Source organism: Mobula hypostoma, chromosome 1 (assembly GCF_963921235.1).
Source record: "Mobula hypostoma chromosome 1, sMobHyp1.1, whole genome shotgun sequence".
NCBI lineage: Eukaryota > Metazoa > Chordata > Chondrichthyes > Myliobatiformes > Myliobatidae > Mobula > Mobula hypostoma.
Genome location: NC_086097.1, coordinates 167,246,283 through 167,262,626, shown reverse-complemented (window position 1 = coordinate 167,262,626; position 16,344 = coordinate 167,246,283). Strand labels below are relative to the sequence as shown.

General features: G+C 40.6%; 1 protein-coding gene and 1 pseudogene across 2 annotated transcripts in view; both read left to right on the top strand.

The window, feature by feature from the left end:
• LOC134352116 (piezo-type mechanosensitive ion channel component 2-like) overlaps positions 1-16,344 on the top strand; it is a 627,709-nt gene that overhangs the window by 12,774 nt on the left and 598,591 nt on the right. The gene's annotated exons all lie outside the window — the stretch shown is intronic.
• On the top strand, positions 564-2,138 carry LOC134356664 (sin3 histone deacetylase corepressor complex component SDS3-like; annotated as a pseudogene).

The window sequence follows — 16,344 nt, the reverse complement described above, 5'->3', positions numbered from 1 at the left end:
ACAAAGAATGCAGAGACTGTGGCAAACAGGGCCACACTGGCAGAGTATGCAAAGCTAATAAACAGCAGAAAAGGGACAAAATACAGAGAAACAAGAAACCCCAGAAAAGAAAACACAACAATGCACACAAAAGGGAAGAAAGCAGTTTTGATGAAAATGACTCAGACGAAAGTGAATTGTCTTGTCTGCAACGTCACAGCATGAAAGAGATAGATGATCGAAGAGTAATGTGGATCACTGTAATATGAGTGGAAATGGAGTTGGACACAGGCTCAGTTTTAACAGTGTTCTCTGTACACTACTACAAACGACTGTTTTCTCACATACCTCTGAACCGAACTAAACTACTGCTAAAGAATTACACAGGACAGAAAGTGCATCCCAAAGGTAAAAATAAAGTGACAGTGACCTACGGAGACAAAGCACAGCAGCGGAACCTCTATGTACTGAAAAATGGAGGACCACCATTGCTGGGACATGAATGGCTCAGGAAAATCCAGTTGGATTGGCACACCATCAAGGCACTAGATGTGTCAACAAAGGAGGGCAGCTCGGGGTAAAAGATGTCCGCAGCGCTCCTCTCACCCATTGTTGACTATTACAACGACGAGGAGGAGCTAGACAGCGTCGACGATGAGACCGAACGCAGTATCCATGGCCGCGACTTGGATGAAGATACAGAGGATGCAAGTAAGACAGATATTTCCAATAAGCAGGATGATGAAGACTACCTGGAAGTAAAAGAACAGAGGTACCAGGAGAAATTGACATCTCTCAAAAAGCAGCTACAGCAGTTACAGGAAGGCACTTTGCAGGAGTATCAGAAAAGGATGAAGAAACTAGATCAACAATACAAGGAAAGAATACGAAATGCAGAGCTTTTTCTGCAACTGGAGACAGAAAAAGTGGAAGGGAATTATATTAAAGAGAAGAAAGCAGCAGTGAAGGAATTTGAAGATTTAAAAAAAATGAGTGTAAGAAAAGAAAAAGATGATTGAGAATGAGAGGCTAACAATGGAACTCAGGAGATACTATGGAGGTAAAGCCAATAATGACTAGGAAACTAAGGAGGAGACCTAATGACCCTGTTCCAATTACGGACAAAAGACGAAAACCTGCACCTGTGCAGTTAAGTTACTTGTTTACAGGTGAACAGATAATGGAAGATCTTCCAACTCTCAATAAGCTTAAATTTCCGAAAAGACTAGCATCTCCGTCTTCTCCTGAGCATCTCCTGAGATTAACAATAAACTGGACTGGTCACTGAGGCTGTCTTCAAGAAGGGTCAGAGCCGTTTCTATTTCCTGAGGAGACTGAAGTCCTTTAACATCTGCCGGACGATGCTGAGGATGTTCTATGAGTCTGTGGTGGCTAGTGCTATCATGTTTGCTTTTGTGTGCTGGGGCAGCAGGCTGAGGGTAGCAGACACCAACAGACTCAACAAACTCATTCGTAAGGCCAGTGATGTTGTGGGGATGGAACTGGACTCTCTGACGGTGGTGTCTGAAAAGAGGATGCTGTCCAAGCTGCATGCCATCTTGGTCAATGTCTCCCATCCACTACATAATGTACTGGGTGGGCACAGGAGTACATTCAGCCAGAGACTCATTCCTCCGAGATGCAGCACAGAGCGTCATAGGAAGTCATTCCTGCCTGTGGCCATCAAACTTTGCAATTCCTCCCTTGGAGGGTCAGACACCCTGAGCCGATAGGCTGGTCCTGGACTTACTTCATAATTTACTGGCATAATTTGCATATTACTATTTAACTATTTATGGTTCTATTACTATTTATTATTTATGGTGCAACTGTAACGAGAACCAACTTCCCCCAGGATCAATAAAGTATGACTATGACAATGGTATCTTCGCAGCACTCCTGCTGAATCACCAGCACAAAGATATGAAGCACGAATATAAAATGGAAAGTTATATTACGATAAGAGGTGGTATCATAAAGGTCAGACTGTCTATTTGGAATCTAAGGAGAATACGAAGGTTGGCTGTGTAATTAGCTCAATTGGAACAAATGAGATATGGGTAAGGAAGACAAGCGATAGCACAAAGATGCGTATATATCTAGGACAGCTGCACAGAGAAGTCTTCATTATACGGAGGCGATCTGCCTCGAACTCTTAGCAAGTTGGAGGTGCATATCTTCTTAACTCCCTATGCTCAGAGGTCAACTGTTCATGACTTTTATATGGAAATCTGTATTAAAACAAACAAGTTTATTGACAGACTGAAGAACACACTATTTGAAGACACTTTCCAATGCCATCTCAGATTTGATTATTGTACATATTTTTAAGAATAACATTCACCTCTTCACGGATTTCACTTTGCTTTCATCACCTTTGCAAGATGAAGGTGACTACTCTTTATGGCTGGAACCTGCCAATTTGTGGATTGTTCAATGTATTCCAAACAATAGAGTGAAGACCTATTTGCTTCAGTGCCGGACAATCTAGAGAAGAACCCCCCCGCCCCCCCACGAGACTTGGTATAAATGGGTCTTAGACCAAAAGTTAAAAAAAAAGGCTTGTTATAATTTGATATTATTACATTACTTTGTGATAACCTTTGATATTATTAAGTTGCTAAGTAAACAAATGGTTGGCGTTTGTATGTTAAGGGTAAGCATATTTGTTTAGCATAATGCCCCAGTTAAAAAGCAGTTGATACACTATTAAAATAAAAGGGAAGAAGTGTACTGTAGAGCCTACATTATAATAAGGGACTGTTTTATGTTCCAGTAACACGTCATTGCATGCAATATTAGGCGCATATTGAGCACGCGCTATTAGGCACGTATTGAACTGTACGTGTGTGCCGAGTTTGGATTCTGCCAGTAAAGATCAATGAAACTTAGCTCCCATCTCCAGCGTTTTTATTAATAACATTGTTATGTAACCAGGCCACATACACAACATGTCCAAAGATTCAATGTGCATTTAGGAATCGGATGGCAGAGGGGAAGAAACTGTTCCTGAATTGCTGAGTATGTGCCTTCAGGCCTGATTGTAACAGTAAGAAAAGGGCATGCCCTGGGTGTTGGAGGTCCTTAATAATGGACACTGCCTTTCTAAAGGACCGCTCCCTGAAGATGTCTTGGGTACTTTGTAGGCTAGTACCAAAGGTGGATCTGACTAGATTTACAACCTTCTGCAGCTTCTTTCGGTCCTGTGCAGTAGCCCCTCCATACCAGACAGTGATGCAGTCTGTCAGAATGCTCTCCACAGTACAACTATAGAAGTTTTTGAGAGTATTTGTTGACATGCCAAATCTCTTCAAACTCCCAATAAAGCATAGTCACTGTCTTGCCGCCTTTATAACTACATTGATATGTCAGGACCAGGTTAGTCATAGTCATAGTCATATTTTATTGATCCCGGGGGAAATTGGTTTTCATTACAGTTGCACCTCAGGAAATACTCAGAGATCTTGACACCCAGGAACTCGAAACTGCTCACTCTGTCTACTTCTGATCCCTCTATGAGTATTTGTATGTGTTCCTTCATCTTGCCCTTCCTGAAGTCCAGCATCAGCTCTTTCGTCTTACTGACATTGAGTGCCAGGTTGTTGCTGTGGCACCACTCTACTAGTTGAGATATCTCATTCCTGTACACCCTCTCGTCACCACCTTGTATCATCAGCAAATTTGTAGATGGTATTTGAGCTATGCCTAGCCACACAGTCATGTGTAGAAAGAGAGTAGAGCAGTGGGCTAAGCATACACCCCTGAGGTGAGCCAGTGTTAATCGTCAGCCAGGAGGATACGATATCACCAATCCGCACAGATTGTGATCTTCCTGTTAGGAAGTCAAGGATCCAATTGCAGAGGGAGGTACAGAGGCCCAGGTTCTGCAACTTCTCAATCAGGATTGCGGGAATGATGGTATTAAATGCTGAGCTATAGTCAATGAACAGCATCCTGACGTAGGTTTTTGTGTTGTCCACGTGGTCTAAAGCTGTATGGAGAGTCATTGAGATTACAGAGAGGAGTGTTGTCTATTTAATATTCCAGTAATATTTGAGTAATCTTGTAAATATGTAGTTGATTAAACATTCTTTGTTTAAATAATACATATGGGTTATATGCAAAAAGAAGTGAATTGCATATGTCTAACTCTACCATGAGAAACATGTGCACCTTGCTTAAAGTGGGAAACAAACAAGCTAAGATTTGCATCTCTTGGGCTCCCGTCTTTTCTACAATTAATTTTGTGTTTTGGAATTGCACAACATATCACTCTACACTAACCTTGCTAAAAACCAAAAAATTTTTCACTTCTCATATTACCTGCACCCTTGTGTGCTATAAAACAATTAGCATGTTTTAGTTAATACATATTTCATGTTTAATTGTCTTTTATCTTTCTTAATCCATTCTTTCTTTCCATCTCTGCTGCCTTTTGGAACCAATTTGACTAATTCATAAAATGTTGGAGATACTCAGCAGGTTAGGCAGCATCTGTGGAGGGAGAATGAAAAGGAATTACGATTCAACTTGATGACTTTCATCAGGCTTTTGCTTTTTGTTGATTCTAATTCACGCTTTTTCCCATTGTTCTTTCTCTTTCATTCCCCATACTTACAATGATTTTAATAATGAGAGAATAGATTGGTGTCAATGTTGACAAAACCCTAGTGTGAACCTAACATTGCAGAGCCATTTTCATTTGCATTCCATGCAATTTGTGATGCAGAATTAACTCTTTCTTCTTAAAGGGTGTATTAGAACCTCAGAGCACTTGACATTTCTTGGCTACTGAGTCCAACCAGTAGTTTTCATTCCATTGTCCAGGGTGACACAATCATAGTAACATAATACATGATGGTGTGATTTCAATGTTTACATACATGTCGCATTTGGGCAATCAGTGAATGAGAACGCATGTTTATTGTGAACATGGAATTTTCCTACTGTTGGGCGAATATCTGCGTAGAATGATAATTAGTCTAGAAATACAGCAGTGTATTTATTGGAGTCTGAATTTACTTATTATGCATTAGTTCAGCAATTTTCTTGAATTCATAGCTTAGAAACAGAATTCTAAGTGGAATCAATTGTTATTCAGTCAGATAGGTGAAACCAGAACCTGATTTTTTAAAAAAAAAACTATCCATGGTCTTGTACAGCTTGAGAGAGATTTTCATTGTAAAGATAAGACTTTAAAACTAGTGGCACCACTTTAAATTAAATCCTTATGTATTGACATGTAGCACATGCATGAGGAAACTGCATGTTATAGTGAATTTCTGAAAACACTTGTACATGTTGGCTGACCTTAAGTGGTTTTTCTTTAGGCAGTAGGTCACAACTCAAAATCTTGGCTCCCTACTTTATCCTCTTCCAAGAATCCAGTGTCTGCTATCTCAAATGAAAATCTTTTAACATTAAAAAAATGTTCTTCAAATTATCTGGTCTTTATCTGATGTTGGAGGTTGCAGTGCAAAATAGCCTACTGGGTTTCCTGCTTTGCAACAGTGACTGCACTTCAAAGGACCTCATTGACTGTAAAGTGTTTGGGGATATGAAGGGGATGATGCATACAAGCCTGCCCTTATAATACAAAGACATGCCGTCTTAAACTTTGATTCATTCACAATCTTGTGGCTCTGGATTGAAATATTAATTCTTAACAGATTTCACAATTTTTGAAATTGCCTGAACCTATTCAGGCAAGAAACATTTGGTCAGATTGGCTAGCAAAAACGGATGTAGGAATATGGAGGAAACTCACAAGGAATACATTGCATGGCTGTGTAAGTTTTGGCTTTCAATTCTTGTTCAAGCTTCATTAACAGTTCAGTTACTAAAGTTGTTTATCCTAGTTCTTGTTTAGTTTTTCATTATACTTAACAAAGATTTAGCATATTGGCAGCTATTAAATTTTCTTTAAAAAAATAGAAATCGATATTATCATACGAGAGCAAATCGTTTTGTATTGTAGAAATTATTCATCTTTGCTTGGTGTGTCTTACTAACGCAAATAAATTGCATTGTCCACATGAACAATGTTTGCCTATTTATTGCAAATTAGGAATGCAATTCAGATTTTATGCAAAACTTCAGGCAGAATGAGAGAAATAGACTACTCAATTACCTTTTGGATAAATTTGCTTCTGATATCTCCTACTGATGAATAAAATTACTTGGAAGAATCAGATTGATTGCTGGGATGGAGAGACAAGAGGGTGCAGACATTAGAATCTGGAACACCAGATGATCTGCTACAGGAACTCAAGGGCAAGTGGCATCTGCTCCAGGAAAGGAGTTGTCAATGTTTTTGGTGTAAGCCGTATATCAGGGCAAGGTTTCGACCCAAAACATCGGCAGTTTCTTTTCTCCCACAGATGCTGATTGGTGCTCCAGATTCCTGCATCTGCAGCTTCCTGTGTCTCCAATCAGCCGTGGGAACTCATTGGGTAGAGCAGCATCTGTGTGGGGGAGCTCTAGCAGATTATTTGTTGAATTCCTGGGTTAGTTTGTTCTAATGAGGAGCAAATGAACACACTGGATTTATAATCCTTTAGACTTGAAGAATAAGAAGTAACCTAAGTGAAATGTGCAAAGCTCTGAGCTATTTCACAGTTAATGTTTCCCCTAGCTGGGTGTCTCAAACTAAAAAGAATTATGCACTCAAGGTGTGAATCATTTAGGATAGAAAGGATTTTTTTTCACCAAATGGATTGTGATTAGTTTTGAAATTCAGCATCTGTAAGGCTGCAAAGTGTTGATGACTATGTTTAAGACAGATAGATTTTTTTTTGATAATATTAAGAGAATAAAGGGATGTATGGTAAAGTAGTACCAAGAAAACATATCTGTCATGGTATTAAGTGGTAGAAGGAACACGAAAGACTTAATGGCCTACTCCTAGGTAGCTGGACCTGATAAGACTGCACATGCCCATGCCAATCTTATTATTCTTTAAAATATTTGAAATTAACAGCACTGGATAATATTTTAAAAAACTGGATGCATTTAAATTAATCCAACCAAATAAATTCTGTGAACCTGTCCCTCTTTCTTGCAGCCCTTACTGTGTATTGAAATGAAAGTTGCTAAACCTATGTTGAGTTTAACTTGTAGGTTCAGTACATAGACAATAATAGTACAGCTCTTCAGCCCACAATATTGTTCTGACCATTTAACCTCCTCCAGAATCAATCTAACCCTTCTCTGCCACGTAGTCCTCCATTTTTCTTTCATCTGTGTGCATATCTAAGAGTCTCTTAAATGTCCCTAATGTATCTGCATCTACCTCTTGTCCTGCAACACATTTCTTGCAACCTTTACTCTCTGTATTTAAAATAAAACTACCTTTGAGATGCCCTCACCTATACTTTCCTCCAATAACATCTAAATGATGCCCTCTTGTATTAGCTATTTCTGCCCTGGGAAAAAGCCACTGGTTGTCCACTCTATGCCTCTTATACCCCTCTATAAAAGTCATCTTTTATCCTCTTTCACTCTAAAGAGAGATGCCCCAGCTCACTCAGCCTATTAGATTTGCTCTCTAATTCAGGCAGCATCCTGGTAAATCTCCACTGCAACCTCCCTGAAGCACTTGTTAAACCCTTTATTCTTCTGTGATCAGAATATAACATTTTGGTTGAACACTCGAGGCATAGATCTAAGGTTGGTGTCTGCTTCAATGTCTCCCAGTTCCACTTAAAAGGAAGATATCTGGATTTTGTTCAACCTACTATTCTTACCAAATCATTAAGGGTGAAACTCAGATTTGAAGGACATTGGAGCAGCTAAAACCGAGCAGTTATGTGGCTGCTTTTGTTGGCATCCTACACTGCTTTTATAATTTAAAATTTTGTTGCAAAGTAATACTTTATATTTTATTTCTTTAAACTGATTCTGAGCTCTCTCAACTATTACTGTGACTGGATGAGAAATACCCAATGCAGAATCCTTCCATTTAAGAAAGTGGCATTGTACTTTATTTGTCTCAGCACTTTTATTCAGTATATAGTAGTTGGTATATAGTAGTTGGTGAGTATATAGTAGTTGGTATATAGTAGTTGGTGAGTATATAGTAGTGGGTATATAGTAGTTGGTGAGTATATAGTAGTTGGTATATAGTAGTTGGTGAGTATATAGTAGTTGGTATATAGTAGTTGGTGAGTATATAGTAGTTGGTATATAGTAGTTGGTGAGTATATAGTAGTTGGTATATAGTAGTTGGTGAGTATATAGTAGTGGGTATATAGTAGTTGGTGAGTATATAGTAGTTGGTATATAGTAGTTGGTGAGTATATAGTAGTTGGTATATAGTAGTTGGTGAGTATATAGTAGTTGGTATATAGTAGTTGGTGAGTATATAGTAGTTGGTATATAGTAGTTGGTGAGTATATAGTAGTTGGTATATAGTAGTTGGTGAGTATATAGTAGTGGGTATATAGTAGTTGGTGAGTATATAGTAGTGGGTATATAGCTTTCCAGGCTCTGCGTTCAGTGTAACTTGTGAGATGAAAATATGTATACTGTGGGTTTTACTCATTTTCCACCATTGCACTCAGCAGTAATTTTGACAGAAATAATAGTTGCTTTGGTTAACAAACTGTTAAATGTCATTTCCAGTACACAAGTGTAAAGGAGAACAAGATAATTATTACTTCGGATCTGATGCAGCTTAAAAAAAATAAGAACATTAAAAAAAAACACACACAAATATAAATACATAAGACAGCTAGTATACATTGATTGTATGTCCATAGTGTGACACTGGGCACAGGAGTGTCTGTACACAAGGTGACTCTGACAGGAAATAATGAAGTATTGTGATGGAGTGGGTTAGTGGCTGGGGATATTGATCAGCCTTGCTGTTTGGGGAAAGTCATTGTTTTTGAGTATGGTGGTCTTGGCTGCTATGTGGTTTCCTCCCTGATAAGAGTGGGACAAACAGTCCATGAGCAGGGTGGGTGGGATCCCTTGTGAGGTTACTGGCCTTTTCCTGCGAGCTCTCTGTATTTTTGACCTTGACGGTTGGTAGGGTGGTGCTGGTGGTGCACTGGGCAATTTTGATTACCCTTTGTAGTCATGCTCTCTCATGCCTTTCTGTCTGTCGCAGTCCAGCTTCCACGCCAGTCAGTGATGCAGCATGTTAGGATGCTGTCTGCTGTACACCTGTGAAGTGACCTGAGTATTGCGATGCATACCCCAGCTCTCTTCAGCCTCCTCAGATTGTAGAGGCATTGGTGAGATTTCCTAATTGTGCAGTATGTGATCTGGGACCGTGAGAGGTTGTGCAAGATGTGCACTCCTAGGAGTATGAGACTGCTCATGGTTTCTATTGTACCGCAGATGTAAACAGGAGTGTGAGTCGTGCAATTTCTCCTGAAGTCAATAGCCATCTCCTTTGTCTTGTTGACACTGAGGAAGAGGTTGTTGCCAGGCACCAGACCTCCAGCTCTTCTGTCATCTCATTGTTGGTGATGAGCCCTACCACTGAGATGTCATTGTCGAATTGAAAATGTGACTACTCAGGAGTCTGGCTATGTAGTCATGTGTGAACCGAGTATACAGCAGTGGGCACTGCCTGGCTGGCGCCTGTGAGGATTATGGGCAAGGCAGAGTAGTTATGCATCCTGGCAATCTGAAGTCTGTTGATTCGTCCAGTTGGAAATTGTGTAATTAGACCAAGAAGTAGGAGTTTGGTTCCCATGGTCATAGCCAATAGTGTTGAATGCTGGAATGAAATTCAGAGTTCAGAGAAAATTTATTATCGAGGTACATATGTCACCATATAGAACCCTGAGATTATTTCCTTAAATAGAAAGAAAGAAACAAAAAAAAATCAATAAATAAGCAATAAATATCGAGAGCATGAGTTGAAGAGTCCTTGAAAATGAGTCCATAGGTTGTGGGAACAGTTCAATGTTGGGCTGAGTGACATTATCACCTTTGGTTTAAGAGCCTGATGGTTGAGGAGCAATAATCAGAATTGGGTTTAATATTACTGGCATATGGGCACGTGCCATGAGATTCGCTGTTTTGCAGCAGCAGTACATTGCAATACATAATAATAAGCTACAAATTACAATAAGTAATATAAGAAGATTAAAAAAGTAGTGCAAAAAGAGAGAAAAATAATGAAGAAGTATACATGGGTTCATTGTCATTCAGAGTTCTGAAGAAACTGTCTCTGAAATGTTGCGTGTGTCTTCACACTTCCGTGCCACCTCCTTGATGGTAGCAATAAGAAGAGACCATGTCCTGGGTGATGAGGGCTCTTAAGGATGGATGCCACCTTTTTGAGGCATCACCTTTTGAAGGTATCCTCAATGCTGGGGAGGCTAGTGCCCATGAGGGAGCTGGCTGAGTTTACAACTTTCTGTAGCTTTTTCCAGTCCTGTGTAGTGGCCCCTCCATTGCAGACAGTGGTGCAACCAATTAGAATGCTCTACACAGTACACCTGTAGAAATTTGGAAGTCTTTGATATACCCAGTCTCCTCAAACTCCTCATGAAATATAGCCACTGTCGTTATGTTTGGTCCAGGAATTTTAAGCTCTTCACTCTTTCCACTGCAGATCCCTTGATGGCGACTGGTGTGTGTTCCCTTGAAGTCCACAATCAATCCCTTGCTATTGCTGACATTGAGTGCAAGGTTATCATTACAATACAATTCAACCAGCTGATCTATCTCGCTCCTGTACACCTCATCTTCGCCATCTGAAATTCTGCCAACAAGAGTGGTGTCATCAGTAAATTATAAATGGTGATTGAGCTGTGCCTGGCCAAGTTGTGGGTTTAAAGTGGAGCAGAGGGCTAAGTATGTATCCTTGAGGTGTGCCATTGTTAACTGTCAGTAAGGAGGAGATGTTATTTCTGATCGGCACTGACTATGTTCTCCTGGTGAGAAAGTCAAGGATACATTTACAGAGAGAGGTACAGAGACCCAAGTTGTGAAGCTCGTTGCTCAAAAATGAGGTTATGATTTCGTTGAATGCTGAGTTGCAAGTAATCAATAAACAGCAGCCTGGCATAAGTGATCGAAGGCCAAGTGGAGAGCCAGTGAGATTGCATCAGCTGTAGACCTTCTGTGGTGATGGGTAGATTGCAGCGGCTCCAGATATCTGCTTAGGCAGGAGTTGATTCTGGCCATGACCAACACCTCAAAACACTTCATTTACAGTAGATGTGGGTGCAACTAGGTGATGGATGTTGAGGCAGTTCACCCTATTCGTGGGCATTGGTCTGATTGTCACATTTTTGAAGCAAGTGGAAATTTCCGCCTGCAACAGTGAGAGATTGAAGATGTTTTTGAACCCTCCTGCCAGTTGGCTGGCACAGGTTTTCAGTGCCCTGCTAGGTATGCCATCACGGTCTGACACCTTGGAAAGGTTGACCCTCTTGAAAGATGCTCTGATGTCGACCTCTGAGACAGAGATCACAGGGTCACCAGATGCTGCAGGGATAAGCACAAGTGTAGTTTGTTCTCCCTTTAAAAGCGTACATAAAAGGTGTTGAGCTCATCTGAGGGTGAAGCATCACAGCCATTCACGATGTGAGGTATCACTTTGTAGGAAGTAATGGCCTGAGGATTAAACCTGGAGGTTATAGAACAGTGATCCTGACATCTGTGCTGGGAAGGTTATTGAAAGGTATTCTAAGAGACGGGATATAGGAGTATTTGGATAGACAAGGATTGATTCGGGGTGGTCAGCATGGCTTTGTGAGCAATAGGTCGTCTCCAAGCAATCTTAACAGAATTCTTCAAGGATGTCACCAGGAAGATTGATAAAGGCAAGGCAGTGGATGTTGTCTACAGGGACTTCAGCAAAACATTTGACAAAGTCCCATATGGGAGGAGGGTCAAGAATTTTTAGTAGCTTGGCATTCCTGATGAGGTAGTAACTTAATACGACATTAGCTTTGCATTAGAAGCCAGAGTTGATGGTTGCGTGTCTTAATGGAGGCCAATAACTGGTGATGTGCTGCAGGGATCGGTGCCGGGTCTGTTGTTGTTTGTCATCTACGTCAATGATTTCGATGTGGTAAACTGGATCAGCAAATTTGCAGATGACACCAAGTTCTGGGGTGTAGTGGACAGTGGAGAAGACTATCAAAGCTTGTAGCGGGATCTGGACCAGCTGGAAAAATGGGCCGAAAAATGGCAAATGGAATTTAATGCAGACAAGTGTACTTTGGGAGGACCAGCCAGGGTGGATCTTACACAGTGAGTGTTAGGGCACTGAGGAGTGCAGTAGAACAGAGTGATCTGGGAACACAGATCCATAATTCATTGAAAGTGGCATCACAGGTAAACAGGGTAATCAAGAAACTTTTTAGCACATTGATCTTCACTAATCAAAGTATTGAGTACAAGAGTTGGATGTTATTTTGAAATTGTACAAGATGTTGGTGTATTGTGGAGTATTTGGAGTATTGTGTGCAGTTTTGGTCACCTACCTACATGAACGATGTAAATAAGGTTGAAAGAGTACAGAGAACATTTACAAGGATTTTGCTGGGATTGGAAGACCTGAGTTATAAGGAAAGATTGAATAGGTTAGAAATTTATTCCCTGTAAAGTTGAAAACTAAGGGGAGATTTGACAGAAGTAAACAAAATTGAGGGATATAGATAAGGTAAGTGTAAGCAGGCTTTTTGCATTGAGGTTTGGTGAGACTACAACTAGAGATCATGGGTTAAGGGTGAAAGATGAAATGTTTAAGGGGAACATGAGAGGAAACTTCTTTACTCAAAGGGTGGTGGGAGTGTGGAGCAAGCTACCGATGCAAGTGGTGGATGCGATTTTCATTTCAACATTTTAGAGAAGTTTGGATGGTTACATGGATGTGAGCGCTATGGTCTGGGTGTAGGTTGATGAGACTAAACAGTTTAAATGGTTCGACATGGACTAGATGGGCCAAAAAGCCAGTTTCTGTGCTGTAGTTTTCTATGACTACCTGGACTACTTGTATAATTCTGGGTCACCAGTCTTGAATATCACAGACTATGAATCTCCTGGTTCATCCACAGCTTTTGGTTTGGGTATGTCTGGGTTGTTCTCATAGGCACACACTCTTCCACACAGGTCTTGATGCAGTCAGTGACAACAGTGGCGTATTCAAAGATGAATCCCTGAATGTTGTCCAGTCCACCAACTCAAAGTCCTGTAAGTGTTCCACTGCCTCTCTTGACCATACCTTGGTCCTCAACACTGGTGCTGCAGTGTTTGCCTATGTGCTGGAAGTGGAAGTACAGCCAGGTGATCAAACTTTCCAAAGTGTGTGTGTGTGATAGCATGGTAAGCATGCTTGATGATGGTGTAACTGTGGTCAAATGTATTGGCTCCTCTGGTTCCACAAGGCGATATGTTGGTGATAGTTCAATGGCTCCATTTAATATCAGAGAATGTATACAATATATCACCTGAAATTCTCACTCTCCACAGACATCCTCAAAACAGAAGAAAAATCCCAAAGAATGAATGACAGGAAAAACAAGTAAGAACCTCAAAGCCCCCTACCCCCTACCAATGCACGAGCAGCATCAACCCTCTCCACTCCTCCTCCCCCCTTATTTCACAGAAAGTATCAGCATTCCCACCACCCACCATGCAAGCAAAAGCAAAGCCCCCAAAGAGAGATCATGGTCTGTTAAAATCCAACTGTTCACTCCAACATCTTGACTTTCCTCAGGCTCTCTCTCTGTCTCTCACTAACAAGGGAGAGATAGATGTCACTCTTTCCACGGTGAGAGGGCAGGCAAACAGTTGCAATTTTGTAACTCGTTTATGCTGCCCTGTCTGAAGTCCCCTCCAATGATCAGGAGGTATCCTGGGACACTGTCTTGTGACTGCTGGTCATGGAGCTCAGCCTGCCTGATGTTGGCCTGAGGTGGGAAAACACCCTCGGCAGATAAAATGAATGACATTTGATTGCTAGATGTTCCAGTTCAGATGAGCAGGATTGAGACAGAACCACTACTTCTGTGCATCGCACTGAGTTAAGCATGCTGCACCCCCTCTACCTTTAAAAGACTGAGCTGTCCTGTCTTTGTGAAGATTGGCAAAGCCATCGGGCGGCAGTGCTGTGTCTGAAATGGAGGGTTTTATTTTCAAGGGTTTTGTGTTTCCAAACCAGGCAATCAGTCATATACTCTCCACTAAATCTTTTGTAACCTCTGAGAATGTAGAGGTGCTACAGTGTTTTCTTTGTAATGGCACTTGCATGCTGGACCCAGGACTGATCCTCTGAAATGATGACAGTGAGGAATTTTAAGTTGCTGACTCCCTCCAGATCCATTCCCCTGATGAAGACTGGCTCATGGCCCTCTGGTTTCCTCCTATAGTCAATAATCAGCTTCTTCGTCTTGCTGACATTGAGTGAGAGATTGTTGTGGTACCACTCAGCCAGATTTTCAATCTCCCTCCTATATGCTGATTCATCACCAGCTTTGATTCGGCTAACGACAGTGGTGTCATCTGCAAACTTAAATGTGGCATTGGAACTGTGCGTTGCCTCGCAATCATAACTATAAAGCAATTAGAGCGTGGAGCGAAGTGTACAGCCTTGTAGTGTACCTGTGCTAGTGTTGAGTGTGGAAGAGGGTTGTTGCCAATCCAAACTGACCGGGGTCTGTAATGAGAAGTGCTTTCTGATAGTAGTGTCCTTATTTTGTCGGTGTGTGAGGGCCAGGTGCTCAACAGGGGCTATGGCATTTGTCATAGAATGGTTTTGTCGGTATGCACATTTGTGAGTGTCCAGTGAGGCAGGAATGGAGTTTTTGATATGAGCCATTATCAGCTGTTCAGAGCACTTCGTGATGATTGGCATCAGTGCAGCCAGGCAGTAGTTTGAGTTCTGAAGTTGTTGGGTTCTTTGGTACAGGGATGATGGTGGCTGATTTGAAGCATGTGGGGACAGCAGCCTGCCTGAATGTGTGGAATATTGAAGATGTACACAAAGACGTCAGTGAGCTGGTGTGCACAGTCGCGGAGTTCTCAGCCTGGGATGTTGTCTGGCCTGGGCAATTATGGCGGCAGTTTTAGATGGAATAATTTTGCAACCAATATTGCTTTGAAAAATCTTACATTAAAATATCCAAAAGCTGTATGGAGGAAGAAATCGATATTAACTGTGCAACAGTTGAGGAGATCCATAATTAAGTAGTAATTCTGTCAGATAATCTTGCTGGACTTGGGTGTTTTTTTTAGTAAAACGGACTGTTAATGATTTGGAGATTAAGATTGATTGTATTTTAAAAAATACATTTCCATACATTTGTCCATGTTGCCTTCTCTTGCACAGATTCTAAGATGTTATCTACAGATTGAAGAATACTCTGAGATGTTTTATTGTGTGTAAAATGCTATAAATGTCCAGGTTGTAAAATACCCTGAGAGATTCTTGTATATTCCTGGGGCACATCCAAGTTTTGAGCCATAGATCTTGAAGCTAAGAGTCAGTTTAATGGAAGATTTGTGCAGCTTCCACCTTACTGCTTGTGAGTATTTTTCAAGAATACCCAAGCCCACTAGAATAAAATTAAAGCCATTGTTCTTGGATTTAGAAAAAAAAGCTAATTTAATAAGTATGAGTATTTGTACAGTACTTTCTGGAAAGTTTTTTGTTTGCAGGCTTCAACAAGAAAATCTGTGGCTAACTTTTTTTTGTTGGAATCGTATCTTGCAATTAAAATGATAATATATAATTATCTGATATATACCAGAAAATGGTGGATATACTCAGCAGGTTGAGCAGCACCTGGGAAACAAGAAACAGTTAATATTTCAGGTGAATGACTATTTGTAGGTCCTGAGCATTTCCAGTATATTTGTTTTCATTTTGGATTTCTAGCATTTGTGTTTTTTCTTGACCTTGGAACATTACATGCTTAATATCACTAAATTTTTTGTGATATTGTAAATACAAAATTATGCAGATCGGTATGCCTGAGATAGAATTCGGAAAATATTGGGCAGCATCTAGTGGAGACAGGAACAGAGTTAACATCACAGCAGTACTTTTTTTTTTCAAAAAAGGTGCATTTAAACATTTATTTCTACTTTAAATTCACTCTTAGAATGTATATACGGTACATGTAATTATGGCTATTTTCAGTCACAAGAAACTTTTCTTTCAAACTGCTCTTTAGCATGTCTATCCCTTTGTTTATATGGTAAACTGTAATAATGAACAAAATACAGTGGATTCCAGTTAATTGGTCCATCAGCTATTCGGGGACTTACTTGGGACAACTCTTAAAGCAGGGTTCTCTAACCTTGCATTGCGGACCGGTTTAATATTGACAATATTCTTGCGGACTGGCCAACCCGGGGTGGGGGGGAGGGGTAGAGTTGCCAACGGGCAAG